Source organism: Neofelis nebulosa, chromosome 1, assembly GCF_028018385.1.
Source record: "Neofelis nebulosa isolate mNeoNeb1 chromosome 1, mNeoNeb1.pri, whole genome shotgun sequence".
Classification (NCBI taxonomy): domain Eukaryota; kingdom Metazoa; phylum Chordata; class Mammalia; order Carnivora; family Felidae; genus Neofelis; species Neofelis nebulosa.
The window spans coordinates 77,837,689-77,860,374 of NC_080782.1; the positions used below are offsets into that span (position 1 = coordinate 77,837,689).

The window sequence follows — 22,686 nt, forward strand, 5'->3', positions numbered from 1 at the left end:
CTATTTCTTATATCATGTTCCTTTCCCTTAGTTTCCTTCTTTTGTCCTGTTTCATTATTCTCCATAATTTTGTCTTCTATGTCATTGATTCGCTGCTCTGCTTCATCCATTCTTGCCGCCATGGCTTCCATTCAACATTGCATATCAGTTATAGCATGTTTAATTTAGTCCTGACTAGATTTTACTTCTTTTATATCCACAGAAAGGGATCCTATACTTTTTTCAACCCCAGCCAGTATTCTTATTACCTTCATTCAATATTATTTTTCAGACATCTTGCTTATATCTGTGTTGATTAAGTCATTTCTTCCTTTTCTTTCTTTTAGGGTGAATTCCTTTGTTTTGTCATTTGGAAGAAGAAAAAAATTAATAAAATAAAAATTTAAACCAAAAAAAATTAAAAACAACACACAAAAAGTCAAATAAAGTAAGCTAGATACAAGGTATATTTTTGTCTGGGTGTTGAAAGAAGCTTGACAGAATGGAAAATTAAGGAAAAGAAAAGAAAAGAAAAGAAAAGAAAAGAAAAGAAAAGAAAAGAAAAGAAAAGAAAAGAAAAAAGAAAAAAGTTAGAAAACCTTAAATTTTTTTAAATGTATACAATAAGATAGAATAAAATGAAAAAAGTAAAATAGAATAAAAAATGTATAAAAAATAAAAATATATAGTAAAAACAAAACTATTTTGTTTATAAAAACTGAAAATAAAATAATTTTTTTCTCTTTCTGTATCCAAGAATAAGCAAAAAAAAAAAAAATGAATAGATGGACCAGCAAACCAAATGAAATACAAATTAAATTACATCCATTTTCACCAATAAATCAAACTATGAAGCAGTTTATAGTCCGTATACTAAGCAGGGGGAGAGATTTCTGTTGGCCTTTTAGGACTTGGTTGGTGCAGTTGGATGGGGCTTGGTGTAAGGGCTCTGTTCTCCACTAGGTGGTGCTGCTTAGCTTATTTGTGTGGATATGTGTGGCGCACATTTGCATGTATGTGCAAGCACTGGAGAGATGAAAATGGTGTTATCCAGTTTCCCAGTCTATAGGATCAGAACTCTGTGCTCTCACCAACCAGCAGTCAGCTACCCCTCATTTCTCACTTTTTAATTTCACACTTTTTAAACTTAATGGAACATTTTTTTGGTGTAATATATGGTATATTCTGGAGAATATTCCATGTGCATTTGAAAAGAAAGTATATTCCACTATTGTTTTGGTGGGCTGTTTTATACATGTTTGTTAAGTCTGGTGGATTACAGCATTGTTCAATTATCTGTTTCCTTTGTGTGTGTGTGTGTGTGTGTGTGTGATGTTGTTTTCTTTCTCTCCCCCACCTTTACTGAGATATAATTTACATTAAAAATTATATAAGTTTAAGGTGTACAACATGTTGATTTGATGCACTTACATATTGTAAAATAATTACCACCATAGTGTTAGCTTACACATCCATCACCTCACATAATTAGAATTTCTTTTTTATGGTGAAAACATTTAATATCTACTCTCATAGCAACTTTCAGGTATATTACACAGTATTATTAACTATAATTACTATGCTGTTCATTAGATTCTCAGAACTTATTCATCTTATAACTGGAAGTTTGTATTATTTGACCAATATCTCCCCATTTCCTCTACCCCCAATCCCTGCTAACCACGACTGTAATTTATGTTACTATGAGTTTGGATTTTTTAGATTGCGCATATTAATGTTATAATGTAATATTTGTATCTTTTGCCCCATGAATCTGCTGTTTGTTAGTTAACTTTGTAGTAGTTTTGAGCAATGCCTACCACTTTTCCAGTCTTATTTCTAAGTTACACCAAACAGACAAACACCTTGTGTCAGTCCTTCAGGTATCTCCCAGAGGAGTCAGAACCAATTTACACAGTAATTTGTGAATAAGATCTGCTGTGCTCTATCTAGAACTGGAGACCAAGGCCCCACACTGGGAATATTGGCTGCTGCCACTTTAAGACTGCTGCTGAATCATGGAGGTGCTATGGTAAAGGCAAGTAAAACTACCACAAGGCTTTCTTGACATTTTCAACTTGCATGTTTCTTGATTCAGTTTCACTTAGTTGATGTAAACCTTTGACTATTTTCCAGAGGTTTGACAATATGATTTTGACAGTTTATGCTTGTGTTTTAAAATTTAATTTTATTTTATTATTTGATTTGATTTGATTTTGAGGTGGGGACAGGCATAAAGAGAGGGAGAGAGAGAATCTTAAATTTTTTTTAATGTTTATTCATTTTTCAGAGGCAGAGCACAAGTGGGGGTGGGGCAGAGAGAAAGGGAGACACATAATCCAAAGCAGGTTCCAGGCTCTAAGTTGTCAGCACAGAGCCAGATGTGGGGCTTGAACTCATGAACCACGAGACTATGACCTGATCTAAAGTCAGATGCTTAACGGACTGAGCCACCCAGGCACCCAGGGAGAGAGACAATCTTAAGCAGGCTCCATGCCCAGCCTGACCTGGGGCTTGATCTCATGACAGTGAGATCATGACTTCAGCCAAAATCAACAGACACTTAAGCAACTGAACCACCCAGGTGCCCCTATGCCTTTTTTTTTTTGATGATGATTCTGTGAATGTATGAGAGCTTTCAGCTGCCTATACCACTATTTTGCTGACATTACTCTAAGATATCACCAGATATATTTTAAAAATGACATTTTTCATATATCCCAGGCCTAATAAAAATCTCATGGCTGAAGTTTCAGTGTCAAATGAGGCCATCCTGCAGTACTTTATGGCACAAAGACTTTGATGACTCAGTGGTCAGAAGAATTAAAAATCTACATGATCTCTCTATGACCTGGGGTGGCTTCTGAAAGAAACGAGGCCTTAGCAAATCCTTGGAGATTGAGGAGCATGTAGACAGATGATAGAGAATGGGGGTGGTTTTGAGGGAAGACCCTGTTTTAGATAGCATTCTTGGCAATATGCATTGAATTCCATAGAGATAACAAACTGATTAATCTGCCTGTGGAAGAACATTTATTTATGGGAAAATATATAATAAAATAAATAAATCTAATGTATATATAACCTGTGCTTCAGCAACATGATTTCAAAACCCCAGACTTTTACAGCTGTTTCATTTCACCTACAACTCCTGAGCTAGAGGGTAAAATAATATCAAATGGGGCTCAAATCTGCAAGTTTACAGACTCTGACATTTAGGTGATTTAATGATTCTATGATTCTATGGTTTCCTTTTTTTCTGTATAATAACCAGTGTTGCTATCATCTTCAATCTTATTATAATTTGTATGTCATTTGCCTTTAAATTCTTCACCTGGCCTTGCTGTTAAGAACTAATTTAAAATGCATTATACTTATAAATGCATGAAATTTATAAAGGAAAAAAATATTTTTCCTTTATAAACAAGTCAAATTATGAATTTTAAAAATAATCATATATTATTCCACAGATAGTGTAAAGTCACTTTCAGTAAGATATTCACTACATGAAAGTATAGATAGACCTTGAAAATAATACAAAATAAGGTGATAATATAAAGATGGGAAAGAAATGTTCAGTACTTTGTAACCTGAAAATTGGAACCAAAGGCCAAAGAATGTTCACATCTTACATAATTGTTCCATATTTTCCTTCAACAAACTGCATTTGGCTAATGCAGAACTAAATGTTATGACAAAATTGGGTCTAGAATTGAGTTCTCCTGGTTGATAATACTATATTAGCAGATTCAAGTTGAGGACAGAAATGAATTTATGCAGAAGGGTATATTATCAATATGATAATTATCATTTTACTTGGCTTATTAAAATGTCTTGTTTTTCCTATCTGTATAGGTTTTCTAGGGCTTCCATAACAAAAAGTTACTGGAGACCAGGTGGCATGAACAACAGAAATACTTTTTTTCACAGTTCTGGATGGTAGAAGTCTGAGATACAGCTGTCATCTGAGACCACTCTTTCCAGCATGTAGATGCCCATCTTCTCTGCATATTCACATGGTCTTCCATCTGTATGGGTCTGTGTTCTAATTTCCACTTCTTACGAGGACACTAGCCATCTTGGATCAGGGCCATCCTACTGACCTCATTGTAACTTTATCATCTCTATAGATTATTTCTCCAAATATAGTCAAATTCTTAGATACTGCAGGTTAGAACTTCAAAATATGAAGTTTGGGGGCAGACAATTCAGCCTATAATATAATCTTTCTGTCAAACACATACTGTTCACTTGTTTTGGGAACAATTGTGAAATATGGTTCATGGAACATAATTTCTTCTAAATTCATGCAATTATTTTGGTTGAGTTGACGGTTAGCCCTGGAACCTCTACCTCTCACTATGAAGACAAAAATAACTCGGGATATATAAGATTTTTTCCTCCAAACTGATACTAATCACAATTTCATTGACCTACACAATAAGAGATTAAAACATTTTCATGATTTACTATATTATTACCATTTTGAATTACAAGTTAAGTATCTTTTGTGACTTCTCTCCTAAGTATGATAATCTTGAGACACTACATTATCTTCTTAAGATTTTGGTTTATAAATATGCTAATGTTAGTATATTTTTCAGCAATTTATTATTGCTTTTAGTATAAATTCAGACCATGTTAATGCAAGATGTTTGGATGAATAAGTTGTGAAATTGATCACTATCATGAGCTATGTTCACATATAATGGACTTTGGGAGAAAATGCCACTTTACTTCACTGAATTAATTTCTGTTAATAGGGTTTGAAAAACATGGATAATTCCAAGGTACAGTAGCTTAATGATATTGTACAACCTAAGGGTGAAAAATAGGCTAATGTTCACTCATTCATCAGTAAAGAAATATTATTTTGCCTCTTGAGTAGCCTCCAGTATCTTGGAGTATACTCCAATATCCAGTATATTCCCCACAAACAGGTATTTTTTAAATGCTTAGTATGTAAATATAATGATTTAATATGATTGACTAATTGACTATATAAATTAGTATGGACTTGTATTAATTTTCTTTCCATATTGAATAAAATATTTGAGTTAAAGGAAATAAAATATTACTAATTCGTTCTTTTCAGAGTCCCCTGAATACAAACAAAAATAAAATGTATTTTTGAAAATATGTTTTTGATGTTGCCAAGTGTTTTGAAGAGTCAGATAATGAAAATGCTATTAAACATCTCATTGAAAACTATTTGTTAAACTTTGAGAGTTTAAATATGAATTTTTCTAAAACCTAAATATATTTTTGATATCTCCATTTATTATTTCAGTTTGTTTGTTGTGTTCTTCCCTGCCTCCACCATGCCCCCTTAACTCCAAAATTTTCATTTCAGAACCTGGCAGGAAATGACTGAGATATTCCAGCTGAGCTTCAAGTTGTTATCCCACAGATCTTTCTTCTTCCTCACCCTCCATTCTGTTTTTCAGGGGTGCAGATCCCTTCAGGCTGTTTCCCAGGCTCTGGTGCCACCTGTTTCTGAGTGGTTTTGGCTAATGGGGAACATTGCAGAAAGCTGGGGAAGGGAAAGGAAAAGAGAGGAAGGTGGGTATTTTATTGGAGATGGCTGTCTAGGGCAGCATCTCTGGTACAGCTCCATCCTGTTCTGTGCTTCCCTTCTCTGGACAGGCCTTCATTGGTTCTGCCTTCCATCCATCAACCTAACTCCTGAGACTCTCTATCCCTCCATTTCAGCTAGCTATGGCTTCCTTCTAGTACTAATTTCTGGGTCAATTCCCTGCTCCCTATCGGGCACTCGGGTCTTCCATCACTCATGCAGCCAATTCTCTATGTTCACTTTTCTCCGTTTTAAACACTTGAAGTTGTTTCTGTTTTCTTATTTAGACTCTGTTATTCTGTACCTAAGAAAATGAAGTATTTTTGTAGAAATGGTAAAAGTAATTATTTTCTATTCCTTTTGTATTTATGTATTCAGAAATAATTTTTTGTGCTTAATCCCAACATTTCAATATGATAAAATTTATAATTTCTTGTTAGGATTTTTGTTTTTTAAAGCCCACATCTAACTTTTATATTTTCCTCTACTAGACTTCATAGCTTTCTATGAAGTTTATTCAAAGGCACTATAGTATTTTTTTATTTGGGGAAAACAAGACAATTTTAGTATAGATATTGCAAAAAGTCAGTTCCCTTGAGGTATTATTTTAAAAAAGGAGAGGCACTTAGGTGGCTCAGTTGGTTGTCAGACTTTGGCTCAGGTCATGATCTTGTGCTTTGTGAGTTCCAGTCCCACAGAGGGCTCACTGGCAGAGCCCGCTTAGAATCCTCTGTCCTCCTTGCTCTCTGCCCCTCCCCCACTTGCATTTTCTCTCTCTCTCTCTGTCTGTCTCAAAAATAAATAAAACATTAAAAAAAAAGGAAAAGTGGGATTGGAGATTGGAAATGGAGGTAAGAAAGGGTTTAAAAGAGAGGTTGTTCCAGTAAGACATGAAATGAGACAGAAAATAGCAAAAATTAAATTAAAACCTTTAAGCTTACACTTCTGGTTGGCCTAGGAGAGAAAAGTTGAGAAATACTTAAAGAGGATTGTGTGGTAGGAAATAGGAGTTAACAATTAAATGACATAAAATCAGGTCTATAGTAAATATTTGGATAGAGGATGCAATCAAATGGACAAAAATACTTCTGTTAAACTGTTAGTTTGGTGCTCAATATTAACTCCTTCTCTCCCATTTTCCTGTACAAAATCTTGATTATATTGATCCGTGCAAAGTGCCCAACTAAATAACTACTTTTCCAGACTTCCTTTGGGTTACAATTGTCTACCTAACCAACTTCAACCCAGTAAGAAGTATGAAAAAGTTGCATGTGGAGTTCTTTCTTTTTTTATTAAAGGCCAGGTGACAACTGGTGTCAATACCTGCCTCCTTTCTTGCTGCTTTAAAAATAGACATGATGTTCGAAACTAGAGCACCAGTTTTGCACTGTGAGGTATCCAGTATGAGAAGGTTATCCCTCTAAGGGATATGGCAGGTTGGCTATGTGGAAGAACAGTAAAATACTGGGTCCCTCGTAGCATTTTTGAAAAGCTGAATAAAAAGCCTCAATTCCTTACTCCAAGGAGTTTTTGATCCTGTGAGAATAAATAATACTTGTTTGTTTAAGCCACCATCAATTAAGTTTTTCTGTTTCTTACAGTGGAATGTACTCCTAACGAATAGAACACTTCATTGTTCACATTATTAAGAACACAGTAAAATAAAGAACACAATATATTTTTCTCATACAGTCAGCAGGAGGTTGTTAGTATTTTCAGGGCCAATGTGTCTGTGATTAACCTGGCCTTCCCCCCCCAGATGCAAGATGTCTGCTGCAGCTCCAGTCACTACAGAAGCAGTCAGATCCAGAGGAAGAAATACATGCAGAGAAGGGTGCTAGTGTGTTTTATGTTTTTCTAAGAAAAGTAAAAGATTATGATGACTACCACTGCTTTTATTTGTTCTTATTGGGTAAAATCATGCCTCAAATCCACACTTTAATGGGGAAAGTGAGAAATCAGGGTGTGATTACCATGACTGCTTTGCATTTTGCCGCACTAAACTAAATCAAGATTCTATTTTCAAGAATGAAGTAGAGATGGATAGTGTTATGATAGATAAAAGTGTCTGTAAAAAATATTTAACAAGCAAAGGAAAGCTCAAGTCACTTTTACTTTCTTTACAACATTGACGGATAAGAGATAAACAACTGTCAAGTCTACTCGAATATGCTAAAGCAGACGTTGCAAACAATATCAATGACAGTAAAGGAAGGGGAAACAGAATAATACTTGAACACATCAACAAGATATTTGTTAAAAATAAAGAGAGCAAAGTGTAAATATAGTGTATTGTATATGGTTTCACTTAAATGCTTTTTTTAAAAAAATGTTGTATTTATTTATTTTGAGAGAGCATGAGCAGGGGAAGGGCAGAGAGAGGGAGAGAGAGAATCCCAGGCAGGTTCCATGACATCAGCGTGAAGCCCAACACAAGATTCAAACTCATTAACTATGAGATCATGACCTGAACCAAAATCAAGAGTCAGACACTTAACTGACTGAGCCACCCAGGAGCCCTCATTTAAATGCTTTTTAAAAAAATGTATATACTAAAATGGTCTTCTTTTCTCTGACAATCAAAAGATACAGGACCAGAGTTCAGATATTTAACATATTTTTTATATTCTCATTATTTCATATTTTATAGTAATATGAATTTGCTAACTTGCTAATAAAAATAAGAATCACAGTGTACACAAATTGATTGATATGTTGAATAAGATAAATAATATTTTCCAAATTGTTGGGATCAACAGCCATAATATCAATTTTATTCAGGAAAAGAATAGCATAGAAAAAATAAAATGGAAGTTCTTCAAATTCATTTCAGCTTTTGAACATACTCTCTAATTGATTAGAAAGAGCCCAGGATTTAAATAAGGGTAATTAACTTCAACAAAAATTATTAGGGTAATAATGATCATGAAAATGATGGAGACTATAAATATCTTACATTTTTAATGTTTCTTATCTATTCTTTGTTATACATTTTAATATTCATTTTGATAAAAAGAATTTACTTTTATTTTACGTGTGAGAAAACTGAATTAAAAAAACGTGAAATAACTCATCCATAGATCACAAATATCAGGAGGCAGATATAAAAGGATTCATTATTGATTATTAAAATCTGTTTTAAAAACTTTAGCCATCTGCAGTACAAGAAATAGCTTTCAATAAAAGCTATAATTTGGAAGGTGAAGAATATTCTGACTACATATTATACAGATGGTATAACATACATGTAATTTCTGTACTGTTCAGGAACAAGATAACTAAACTTGTTATTAATTTTTAAGTCAAGTTTTTAAACTTGACTTAACTAAAGGAAAGGAATATTTCTTCTCGTGTTAAAATTTAGTATTTTCTAGCCAAGAAAAACTTACAAAAGATAATTTAATGAGGATGTGTTCTGTACCAAATTTATAGAAATTAGATTTTGCTTTTGTTATTTTTTTGAAAATTACTTGAGTCTGTTTTAACAAAAAGTGGTTTTTTTTAATTTTTCTAATACGTATTAGACATTAGGTAAGCATGAGATTGAATGGATTAAGAAAGTGGAGTAAAGGAAAAGATTCAAATTTAATACATTTGCTTTGTCTAAAGAATTTGAGAAAACTCAAGTGTCTCCATTACACCAGTTAATAAAATCTTTGATTCATTATGGTAAAATATTTGAGGAAACATTGGTGGTAAATTTCAAAAGTACTTATCTTTGTGATCTAAAAATATAATCAAAATGAGGCATTTAAAAACAACAGTGACTTTCCATTCTTTATGGATTAAATTAAAATAGTTACCATCACACAAAAGATATATCCTAAAATGTAGAATTTTAGAATTGTAAGAAACAGCAGAAATTACTGAAATATCTTCATTTTATTGTGTGAAACTCTGGCCCAATTTAGATTAAATGATTTATCCAAGATGTCAGAGCTATTTAAAGAAGCCCGCTATTCTGACCGCAAACAGGCAAAAGGTCATCTATCATTTTGGGGTTTTGATAATTACATCTACAATATTTATCCAGAACGTGAACTTCGGAGAATGTGTACTAGTCAATTTAACACAGAAGTTCTACTGTGATTTCAGGGTACATATTATAATATACTTTATGCAAACACATAAACACAGACACATTCTTACCAACTGAGAAAAAAGTTAAACTTTTGTTTTTTAAATAATATTAAATGTCTAAAAGATGTTAATTTTCCACATTTTCTAGTGTCTATTTTTTATTCTGCTATGAAACTGAAAAAATATCTTGTTTGGAATTGCAAAGGGTATGTTTCTTCAGTCTGTTTGAGGCTGATATAACAAAATACCACAGACTGATTGGCTTACAAATAACAGAAATTTATTTCTCATAATTCTGGAGGCTGGGAAGTTCAAGATCATGGCGCCAAGATGGTTATGTTCAGGTGAGAACCCTCTTCCTGGTTCATAGTAGATGACTTCTCACTGTTCTCACTTGGTAGTAAAGGCCAGGGAATCTTTTTATAAGAAAACTAATCCCATTTACAAAGTCCCCACCCTAAAAGTCCCACCTCCTAATGTCATTATCTTTTGTGGTTAGGATTTCAACATATGAATTTTGGGGATGACATAAACATTTAGAGGATAGCGGTTCATTTACATCCCATACTCTCTCAATAGTCTGGATTGAATGGCTATGTTGCACTGAATAGGATGTTTTAATTTCCATTTCTACACATACTTTTCATGTCATCTTTAACCTTGGTTCTTCTGAGATGTTCCTAAATTTCAAGAATCAGAAGTGGTGACTGATATAATGAAAATGATTGTATAGACTACTACATTTTCTTACAGGAACTAATCAGCCATCGCATTTTTGTTCCAGAAGAATCAAACATTTTGCTAGACTGTAAAGTTGGTTCCTATCACTGTGGGCAAGGAATTTATGTTTTTTAAACATTTTTTCAGTTCTTTTTTCTTAATTATGTCATATGGAGATTCTATATTCCTTTAATTTTCTAAAACTGTCATAATTCATCTAACCCTCCTACCAACTAATATGATATTACACCTTTCCTAAGCCCCTTTATGAAATTAAGATTCTTTATTCATATGGTAGATACCAGTTACTGGATAATTCAAACCTCAATCATAGAAGAGAGTGATATCAATTAATTAGTCATCCAAATTACAGCTAAGGATGCTGCCATTCACTTAACAAACAAGACACAAATTAGCTAGATAGAGAACTCATTTTAATTAAGGTTGACTAACTAACATGGAATTATTCATGCATGGTTCTTTCTTGAACACAAGTTTATAATGACATGCCATTCATCTGTAGCTTATATTTATAGAGGCATTATTGATCTTTAATATCTATAAAATGCATTCTTTGTAGCTATGAGTCACAGAAAAACTATGCCCACTATACCAGTGATCACTGTATTTTTAGGGTATTGATGCATTGGGGAAATTAAAGAGAAAAATGAACCAAAATAGGTTAATATTTAGAAGACTGTAGATAGAAAATAACTATAGCTTTTTCCAGCCATCTTAAGCAAAATGTCATTAATGTGAAATTACTTAACTTCTAATCAGTCATTATGAAGGCATTTAAACTTATTTGATCAAATATAAATAAGTATAAACATATGAATATAAAGTAAGATAGTATGGAATCTAAATATAATACCATGACAAGTATGGATTTTCTGAGAGAAGTAGAAAATATAAGATCTTTATCTTGGTAGGTTTTAGCCTAATATTTTATCTAACTTTAATGCTTGAAAGCAAATTTTATCTGGAAAGCTAATTTTAAATATTTAATGGATAATAAGATGGAAAATTTGAATCATTCTGTACTATTCCAAAGGCAGATATTAAAATAAGCATTTGAATGAAATCACATTCTGATTCAAGAGAAGGAATGCATTTATTTATTAAAGCTGCTAACATTTTTACAAAAAAAAAAAAAAAAAAGAGAGTTAAAGCCCTGAGATTGGAATAAGGGCCATAGAGGACCACACTCTAATACACATAGACCAAGAAATTGTTTAAATGAGTTTGCCAGATAATCAAAAATTATGTAGGCATTTTAAAAAGGATAATGTAGAAGTTCTGAATAAATTATAATCTATAGAGAAAAGACAGTAAATTAGCTACAACAAAAAGGCCACAGTATGAGAAATGTAAATAAACTTTACGTAATGTTAATTAATTGAGGTACAATAAAAGTAATTCCTACACTTAATTAGGCTTAGATATATCAACATAAAAAAAAAAAAAGCACATTGGAAAACTAGAGTGTCCAAGGTTTGAATAATCAGGATGTGAGGGACTAGAAATAATACCTTATGAGAAGTCACTGAATTAATTGAGAAAGATTACCTTGGAAAAGAGAATGTTATGAGATATTTACGAACTGACCTGAAATTTGTTAGTCAATTAAATGATAGTATTATTCTTATAGCATTGTGGGAAAAAAACAAACACTAGGATCAAAAAATGAGAACTGAAGGGAAATAAAATTTGGTTCATTAAAGGAAGAATTGTGTACTATTTCTAACAGTGGAATATGATCCTTTTGAAATCATATTTCCACATCATTAGAAATGTTCACTGAGGCTTACTTATGGTTTTCAATCAATGTTTGGGTGGGTGGTTTTGTTTGAAAAGATTATATCATACATAAACTCTAATGCCCTACGATTTACTCTAAAGGCAATTTTAATTGTAGGCAAAAAGTGTTCTTCTATCATTCATTTTCATTATAAAAATCAAGGATGTAATGTTATCTATTTTTGCTCAGGAGTGGAAATTGAGTTTTCATGACAAATGCAATGTATTTGTACCTTCTATATGTCAAATTAACATCCTGGTGTAAATACATAAAATAACTAACACACTTTAGAATACAAATTGATCAAATATTTAAATAGAACGTTATGCAAAATCTAAAAGGCAAGATTGGAAAAATCTATTACAACACTGAACCCAAGTCCATGACAGAAAATATAAATAAGTTTACTACATAATAAAAAGAAAAGCTACATGAAAAAATAATACCTTAAACAAAAACAAAAAAAAACACAATAAAACACTGGGGAATATAAAACAATAAAACTATAAAAATAACAATAAAGATCTATAATTTGAGACGCAAAAAAAATAGCACAAGAGAAAAAAGGAACAAAAGAGATGAATCAACAATTCAGTGTAAATGCAAATTGCTCTGCAATTATTAAAAGGTGCTTTAATATTCCTCATTATTACAGATGCAAATTAAAACTAGATAGAAGGGAACATTTTAGGCAGATAAAAATGTTCTATCATTTTGTGTTGTGTATGTAACTATACAATTTCAAATGTACACTTGAAATTCGTACATGTTACTCTGTAATTAAACCTGAATTAAAGACAAAAAGAACTGGGATGCCTGGGTGGCTCAATGGGTTAAATGTGTTACTCTTGATCTCAGCTCAGGTCTTGATCTCAGGGCTGGGAGTTCAAGCCCTGCCTTGGGCTCCACACTGGGTGTGGAGCCTATTTAAAACAAAATAAAACACAAACAAATAAACAAGAAACAGAACAAAACTAGAAGGCAAAGGTTTTTGGTGAAGGACTTTTCATAATTTAAGAAACACCAAATATTGAAATGTTGAGACAGAATTACGTGATTCATATATATTAACCAGTACCAAATTTTATTAATATTTCAAAATATACAGGCTATCTTGAGGCTAATAAAGCCCTCTTTTCTTGTGAAAGAACTCCAAGACTGTCAACAAAGCACCCTAAAGAGTCTTTCTGTTTTGCATTAGGATGTATTGTGGATTTGATTTAACATGTAATATTTAACCGGTACATGCAAAATATTGCTTTCACAGAGAGATGCTTTCTTTTTGGAATATTTCCCTATCATTTTTCTACTAAACCCTCAGCTTTCCTGAAAGTTTCTAGCCAACATGCCCACAAGTCAATAAATTTCAGCTTTATGTATTCTATGAGACCTAGTCATATCAGATGAATCCTGCCAAAGGTATTTCTTAGGTAAAAGATTCCCTATTATTTTTCTGTTGGTAAATATCACTTATGTGTTTAAGAGGTTTGTCTGTGGGCATGTTTTCAAGTAAATCTCTGGAAGATTTATAGACATGCTTACTAGCTCACCTTTTCTCACTAGTTTATCTTCTGACTTCAATATTTCTTTGTAATAGACTTCTCAGATATATTTCAGTAATTTACTTTAAAGCATTTATGCAATATTTTATACAAAATAATAAGATGAATAATGCTTAAAAGACTACTGGGATTAATACTGTTTTTAAATAAATATAAAATTTAATCTATTTTGGTGTATAGCTCTGTGAATTTTAATGTAAATGTAAATTTGTATAACCAACTGTCCCCTCAGGATACAGAAGAGTTAAGACAGTATGGTATTGGCACAAAAACAGACACATAGATCAATGGAATTAGAGAACCCAGAATTGGACCCACAAATGCATGGCCAACTAACCTTTGACAAAGCAGGAAAGAGTAGCCAATGGAAAATAGACAGTCTGTTTAGCAAATGGTGCTGGGAGAACTGGACAGCAATATGCAGAAGGATGAAACTAAACCACGTTCTTACACCATACACAAAAATAAACTCAAAATGGATGAAAGACCTAAATGTAAGGCAGGAAACCATCAAAACCCTAGAGGAGAAAGCAGGCAACAACCTCTTTGACCTCAAAAATAAAAATGAACTATTGGGACCTCATGAAGATAAAAAGCTTCTGCACTGCAAAGGAAACAATCAACAAAACTAAAAGGCAACCAATGGAATGGGGAAATATATTTGCAAATGACATATCAGATAAAGGGTTAGTATCCACAATCTATAAGGAATTTATCAAAGTTAATACCCGAAAAACAAATAATCCAGTGAAGAAATGGGCAGAAGACATGAATAGACATTTTTCCAAAGAAGACATCTAGATGGCCAACAGACACCTGAAAAGATGCTCAACATCACTCATCATCAGGGAAATACAAATCAAACCTACAATGAGATACTACCTTACACCAGTCAGAGTGGCTAAAATTCACAACTCAGGAAACAACAGATGCTGGTGAGGATATGGAGAAATGGAAACCCTCTTGCACTGTCAGTGGAAATGGAAACTAGTGCAGCCACTCTGGAAAACAGTGTGGAGATTCCTCAAAAACTTAAAAATAGAACTACCCTGCAACCCAACAATAGCACTACTGGGAATTTATCCAAAAAATACAGGAGTGCTGATTCATAGGGGCACATGTACCCCAATGTTTATCGCAGAGCTTTCAACAATAGCCAAATTATGGAAAGAGCCTAAATGTCCATCAACTGATGAATGGGTAAAGAAGATTTAATTTATATACACAATGGAATACTACTTGGCAATGGGAAAGAATGAAATCATGCCATTTGCTGCAATGTGGATGGAACTGGAAGGTATTATGCTAAGTGAAATAAGTCAGTCAGAGAACGACAGATATCATGTGTTTTAACTCATATGTGGAATTTGAGAAGCTTAACAGAAGACCATGGGGGAAGGGAATGGGAAAAAAAAATAGTTAAAGAGAGGGAGGGAGGCAAACCATAAAAGACTCTTAAATACAGAGAACAAACTGAGGGTAGACAGGGGTGGGGGGAGGGGGGAAATGGGTGATGGGCACTAAGGAGGACACTTGTTGGGATGAGCACTGGGTGTTGTATGTAAGCGATGAATCATGGGAATCTACCTCGAAACCAAGAGCACATTGTACCCACTGTATGTTAGCCAATTTGACAATAAATTATATTTTTAAAAAAAGGATACAGAAGAGTTGTTATTACTTCAAAAAACTGCTTTTTTTGCCCCTTTTAATCACACCTACTCCTATTCCTCCCCCCTGACAATAGGTAATAGTAAGTTTTGTCTTTCCCAGAATATCATATTAATGAAGTCATATAATATGTAACCTTTTGAGACTGGCTTCACTTATTCAGCCTAGAGTTTTTGAAATTCATCAAAGTTGTTGCTTTTATGAATAGCTCCTTTCTAATTATGAGAAATATTCCATTGTATGGATATTCTACTGTTTGCTCATCGATTTACCCTTGAATTATATCTGGATCACTCCTAATCTTTGGTAATAATGAATAGAGCTGCTATAAATATTTCTGTACTGATGTTCGTATAAACAGAAATTTTCATTTCTATCAGATAAATAACCGAAAGTAAGATTGCTGGGTCATGTGGTACATTTCAGTTTAACTTTATGAGAATGTTACTGTCTGTTTTTGTGAGTAGTTGTACCATTTTTCATTCTTCTCACCAATTATGACAGTTCTGTTGCTCAGTATCCTTGTCAGCACCTCATATTGTCAGCAGTTTTCATTTAAGCTACTCTGGTAGTTGTATGGTGGTATCTCTTTTTGGTTTTAATTTGCATTTACTTAAGGACTAATTATATTGAACATGGTTTCATATGCTTATTTGCCACCCATATATCTCCTTTGATAAAGTCTTGGCACAAGTCAGGTAACTTATTTTCTGTTGGCACTGGGTACACTTTCATCCTACATTTGTGGTTTTATTGTGTGTGGTGAGAGGATATCCCATCATACAATAGATCTATGTATGGCCATGAATCTCAGAGACCCACTCACTTCATAAACTCGGTGGCTACTTCTAAGAATCTGATTAAGGAATTTACCTTAGCATTCAAATCCTCTTATGAGCTAACAACTAGGCCTTTTAGTGGGCATCTGCATAATCCATTTCAATTATTTCTCTAAATTTTTATGGAAACTTTCTGGGTAGTTTCTAGAGAGGCGTTTTCTAGTCTTCAATTATGTAGTGCTCTTTGCCTCACTCTATTACAGGCCATTGGCTAAGAACCAAGAATCAAAAAACATCTAGTGACTCCCAACTAAGTGTTACTAAGCCCTCCTCCACCACTATATAAAGACTCCTCAGCTCTGCCCATTGCGCAGATTTTCTTTTACCTTCTTCCATTATGGCATATCATACCATTTCCAAACATCATGCTCAATCTAGGCACTCTTAGGACGGTATTCAGCAGTGTGCTTTATCTTGGGGGCAGAAGATTTATAGGATTTAGAAATATAAAAACTAAGCAGGGATGTCCTGGATGGCTCAATTGTTGACACCATGGTAACTGAAGCTTACCCCAAGTTTTTCTCTGCTGCGTGCTATTGAGTATGCCATTTCATAGGTCATTTGTTAATGACCTCTGTTGAGTTTCTTTTTCTATTCAAAAATCTCTGTTACTCAAGACATGATAGCTATTTCTGGTTTTAAGAATATTTGATGCCACTCCATAATGAAACTCATTCAACCAAAACTCAACAACAAGTAGCAATTGTCCTGAGTGACCTGTAAGGCAGCATTTCCATACCCAACTCCAGAAGTCTCTTCCAAGTAGCAGCATTCTGATTTCGTTAGTAACTTGATCCTATGTGCTACCTAGCATAATCTGAAGGACTAGGATGCAGCATAAACCATAAACCCTAATAGTCTCATAATGCTAATTTTTGTTGAGTGCATCATTAAAAACTAAGTTTTGATGAATTGGTAATAGGATCCAGCCTTTCTCTTAAACAGGGAATTGATTTTATCAAAATGAAGGAGTCCCACAAATCTCTGGGCATCTTCTTTAGTAATAAAATAAATGAGAAATTATTTATTTCCCAGTTTGAAAGATATTCCTGGTTTCTCCAGCCCACTTAATTCCAAAATTTTTACACTAAGCCAGGCCTGGCTAGATTTATTAGCCAATCTCTTTCCATCATGTAGGTGACCATATTCTTTAACTACTTTAATATTTCTTTCTTTGAGAAGACAGTTACAAGATACTGTCAATAGATGCACTAGCTTACCTTTAATTGTTAACAAATCCAAATTCTGCCATACTAGATTATGTCAGTATGCCAGTGAACTTAAGTATCCCTGTGGCAAAACCACAAAAGTATATTAAATGATTCCATGCAGGTCAACTCATGAAAATGCAAATTGTGCCTGAGTTACAAACTGAAAATCAAAAAGAAGACATCAACCAAAATTTTTATGGCTTGAATTAGTGTCCTGAGTTATTCTTGAATACAAATTGTTTATAAATCTTACACTGAAAAAAAATACTATATTTGAGATAATTTTAATGAAAAATCAAGGTTCTGAACATTTTGATGAAAAATCAAGGATGAAAATTCATTTTCAAAAAGCTAAACTAGATGAGATAATTCAGATGATAAAACAGATTTCTGAGGTATTTTGATGTAAAATCTGCTTTAAAATTATAGGTTTAAAAATTACTTTGAGATAATTTTAATGAAAAAACTGATTCTAAAAATTTTTGATGAAACATAATGGATAAAGCAGTGGCTAATTATATGATTTTTAAAACTACTCCTTTGATTTCTAGAAATATTGACTCTGTTTGACCTTTTGCTCCTCTCAAGGTCACAGTTGATTTATACGATAATACATCTAGTAGTCAATACTCTGACTCATCAACAGTATTTGAAACAGTTCGTCATAACTGATGCTGGAAGTATGTCCTCCACTTTAAAGTCAGGATATTCTCTTGGTTTTTCTCTTCCTGCAACCCCTCTAGGCCAAGCTTAAAAACCTCATTACTGAATCATTCTAAATAGAGTTCTAAATTGCTTTTATTTACTATCCCTATAGTCTGTGCACAATATAGCAGCCTAAGTGAGTCTACTTAACGATGTCAGATTCTGAGATTTCTTATCTCAAAAATACTCAATGGTGTCCCATATCTCTAAGAGTACAAGCAACATTCTTAAAATGATCTATAAGCAACAATGTCTTCTAAACTCCTGTTACCTTTTGACCTCATCTTCTATTATTCTCTCTTGTCATTCTGATCAAGCCATAGTGGCCGCTTGCTGTTTATAAACATGCCTAGCAAACTCCTACCTCAGGGCTTTGCACTTGCTATTTTCACTGAGTATAATCTTCTTTCCCTAGACATTAGCATCACTTATTCACATATTTCTTTCAAATTGTCATTAAAATGTCACCTCATCCATAAAACATTCTCTAGGTATCCTGGTTTTTTTCTTACACTTAATTATTCTTATCTTCCTACTACTTTAAAATTTTATTTTGCTTATTTATGTGTAGTTTTCTGTGTTTTAAGATAATTTATGTTACATTAGAATAAACTTTTTCTTTCCATGGACATTGGTAGCTACCATTAGCACTCTCCAGACAAGGAGTGACTGGTATATATGTACATGTTTTTGTTAAATTTTGATTAAATTATTTTGGGAGGAATAATGTCTGTGCCATAGAAATTTGAGTGGAAGAGTGCTGGCATGAGGAAATTAATGCTAAGAGGGTAAAAGACATGCAAATTATTTCTACTCATATTTAATATATACTAGCAAAAATAATAATTTTAATGGAAATTTATGAATATATGGTACACTGTATACACTATTTTTCAAAGCACTCTTAAATCTGTCATATGGTTAAAGCATCAACAAAATTTTTCAACTCTCACCTTTTAACAAAGGAAAACTGGTATTCTGTACATTTTGCTGCCTTATTATGGTGGGTGGCCTTCACATTCTGAAAACCTCAAATGATGCTGGTTGTTTAATGTTAAGAATTTACTATATTCTAATTTAAGGAGATTTTGTTTCCTTGCTTAGTTTATTTGCTACATCTATGAATGTTGTTATAAACATAACCAAAAATTAAGGACATAGACTTTATATGATGATAATCATAGAGCTATAGGAGAGGCAACAAATGCAATATTGTCTATAAGTAGACACATTGGTTAGGAGTGTTAGCAATGGAATGAAAAAAATGCTAATTGGCTCCTAGAAATTTTTAAGATGTGCCAGGAGCTAAGTCCCTGACTTCCACATGGTTCTACTGAAGTGATTAAAACATAAGTATGCATTCTTTACATTTTACAGAATGTTTAATATAAATTCTTACTTAAAATTGAGTAATTTTTATTATATCAGTTACATTCAACGGATCGCCAAATAATCCAAACACAAAAATGTTTAGCTCATGTTGTTCATTTAATAAATGACAGAAAATACCCATAATTGACAATAACACTATGCACTGCAGTATTTATTATAGTACATGAAACTACATAAACTTGTGCATTGGAATCTCAGAGAATCTGTTTGAATTACATGAGCTAGACATAAAAATTCCTATTTTAAAATAGGGGTGCTGGGACTTCAAGACCTTAAACGATGCTCAGTTCTGCAAAGGCATAACAGGATACGGAGTCTAATCTGTGTGACTCTATTCCACATGTTCTTGATTGCATTACATTTATACTAACAAACTCATAAGTGTTCCACAACTGTCCATTGCACCAACGTTATTATGATTCTTTGCACTTGTTTTTCTGTCACTACACATTTTTCTTATTAAGGATGAAATATAGGTTTTTTTGGCCCTGTTTTTGAACTTTATTTACAGTACAGCATTATGATAATGATTTAACATTTCTTCTTAAAATTTTTTTTAACATTTATTATTGAGAGGCAGAGACAGACAGAGCATGAGCATGGGAGGGGCAGAGAGAGGGGGAGACACAGAATGTGAAAGAGGCTCCAGGCTCTGAGCTGTCAGCACAGAGCCCAAGGCGGGGCTTGAACTCACAAACCGCAAGATCATGACCGAGTAGAAGTCGGATGCTTTACCGACTGAACCACCCAGGCACCCCATGATTTAAGATGTGATAAAGTCCATATTCTTCAGGAATATTTTTCAATATTCAAAGTGCAAGGGAGATAAACATTTGATGTGGTGCATGTAAATGATCGAACAGAAAATGCTAAGTGTTAATGAGAGCTCAGATATTCCCTTTTACTCAAAATTAGATAGCATGAGACATTTTTTTTTTAATTTTTTTTTCAACGTTTTTAATTTATTTTTGGGACAGAGAGAGACAGAGCATGAACGGGGGAGGGGCAGAGAGAGAGGGAGACACAGAATCGGAAACAGGCTCCAGGCTCCGAGCCATCGGCCCAGAGCCTGACGCGGGGCTCGAACTCACGGACCGCGAGATCGTGACCTGGCTGAAGTCGGACGCTCAACCGACTGCGCCACCCAGGCGCCCCAGCATGAGACATTTTTAATAGTAATGTGAGAGATACAATTAGTGAGGTTATATTTGCATTTATCTTCGGACATTAGGGATTATATTGGCTGTAAATTTCTCATTTTAATGCTTTGCTAAAATATCTTCCATTATCATTTTTCTATCTATTACTAGCACTTCTGAGACAATGCTAACACCAAATTAATTTAACAGTATCTAGACTTGTAGGAAATATATACTGTAAAAAAGAAACAGGGTCTGTCTTGCTCATTGTTGATTTTATATTTTCCAAGCCAGTACATGGTACATTGCATAAACTATATAAATCTTGATTAATGAATAAACACTAACTATATGTTAAGAGAGATATTAAGATGTTAAAAGAAATTAACATATTAAGAAAGATGGGGGAGATGAATAAGTATCAGTCAAAACACAAAAAAAGCTAAAAGCAAAGTATTATTTTCAAATGCATTTAATAATGCATAAATCATAGGGCTGAGTGCATTAGATGATTAGAAGTGTTTTTATTAAGAAATGCCATTTTTGTGCATTTTATGTACAACGTAGAGAAAAACAGTAGGAGACCATCACACAATAGGCCATCTTGGAACTAGCTAAAATGAGGAAAATTACTATATGCAGTTGAAAGAATTTGGAAGTGTTAATACCAATCATAGTTTATGTCCCGAGAATTTTTTCCCCTCAATTATACCAGAATTGTGACCAAGGTGCAATGTTGAAAGAAAATTGGTCAGTAGATAAAAATCGAAGTTTAGAAAGTCTAACCTTTGAACTCAGCCACTTTCTTTGAGGGCCTCTTCTAAAGGTGCTAGAACCAGCCCCACCATCATCATGGCACTGTCTCCTCAATCAATACAGTGGCATGGTTAGGAGAGAGGAGGCCAGATTTAGAGAGAGATTTCATTTTGGACAAGACTGAGATAGGCATGGAGAAGATGAGTTCAAGCAGTATCTTCCACAACAAGAAACAGTGCAGAGCAAAGTCCCACATAGGGTCTTCCAAAGTACTCACAATTATATCCACCAGAGAGAACACACATTCAGAATCCTGTCTGTAGCTTTTTGAAAGCCAGTCAATGGTAGCCAGAAAGTACCCAGAGGATTAACAACTTGTCAATCAAGCGAGTGTACTGGCTCCATTTCCCTTCCCCACTCCCCTGACACTGGTGGTTCTAACACCTCAAAGTCAACCCACCAGAGATATGTAAAATACTAACCACTTCTCCCTTACAGTCCACTGTCAAACTCCTGAGTTCTAATGGTGACTCAGGGGCCAAGAGATCACTGAAAATAGATTTAGTTGAGTCTTAAATAACAGAATAAGATACTCGTATTATTATAAGGTGGTAAAATGCAAGAAGTTTGGACACAAATTAAAGACACTATAGGGGCATTAAAACACACACACACACACACACAAAGTTTCATGTACAACTTTATGATATTTCTCCCTAAACTGGACAGACCTTTTTCTATATTTTTACCTGTGGTTAACACAAAGGATGAAGTTGGGTTCTACATAAAAGAATTTGTATTTAAAATATTTCTTTTTCTCACAAATGGGTATGCAGAGTACAGAAAGTGAACAAATTGATTATAAGGATCTGAGACATTCTGTAAGATTATTTTTCAATATTTTGCAATTTTTATATGATAAAAATATAATAATATAAATATTTGATACATGTTTTAGAGGACTATCATACCTGAGTCTCATTTTCAGTACCTGTGTTTTTGTTTTTTTTAATATAATTATGTTTGTGCCAAATAAAAAGTCTTTTATTACTGTAAGCAAATAAAATCAGGGGTTGTTTAATATTTAAATGATGCTTGGCTTCTAGTGAAGGCTCACTGATGTCACTGTGTGCTGAATTTAAAGGATTATCAATAGTGGCTGCATCTGCACTTACATATTTCTGTATGTTCTTACCATAATATATATGCATATACTTATACATATGTAATATAAATGTGTGTGTGTTTATTGTGTA

General features: G+C 33.5%; 1 long non-coding RNA gene across 1 annotated transcript in view; it reads right to left on the reverse strand.

Moving 5' to 3' along the window:
- Positions 1-5,016: 5,016 nt before the first annotated feature.
- LOC131509916 (uncharacterized) overlaps positions 5,017-22,686 on the reverse strand; it is a 171,290-nt gene continuing 153,620 nt past the window's right edge. Inside the window, exon 5 of the long non-coding RNA XR_009260790.1 lies at positions 5,017-5,512. This is a non-coding gene — a long non-coding RNA (uncharacterized LOC131509916). The remainder of the gene's footprint in view (positions 5,513-22,686) is intronic.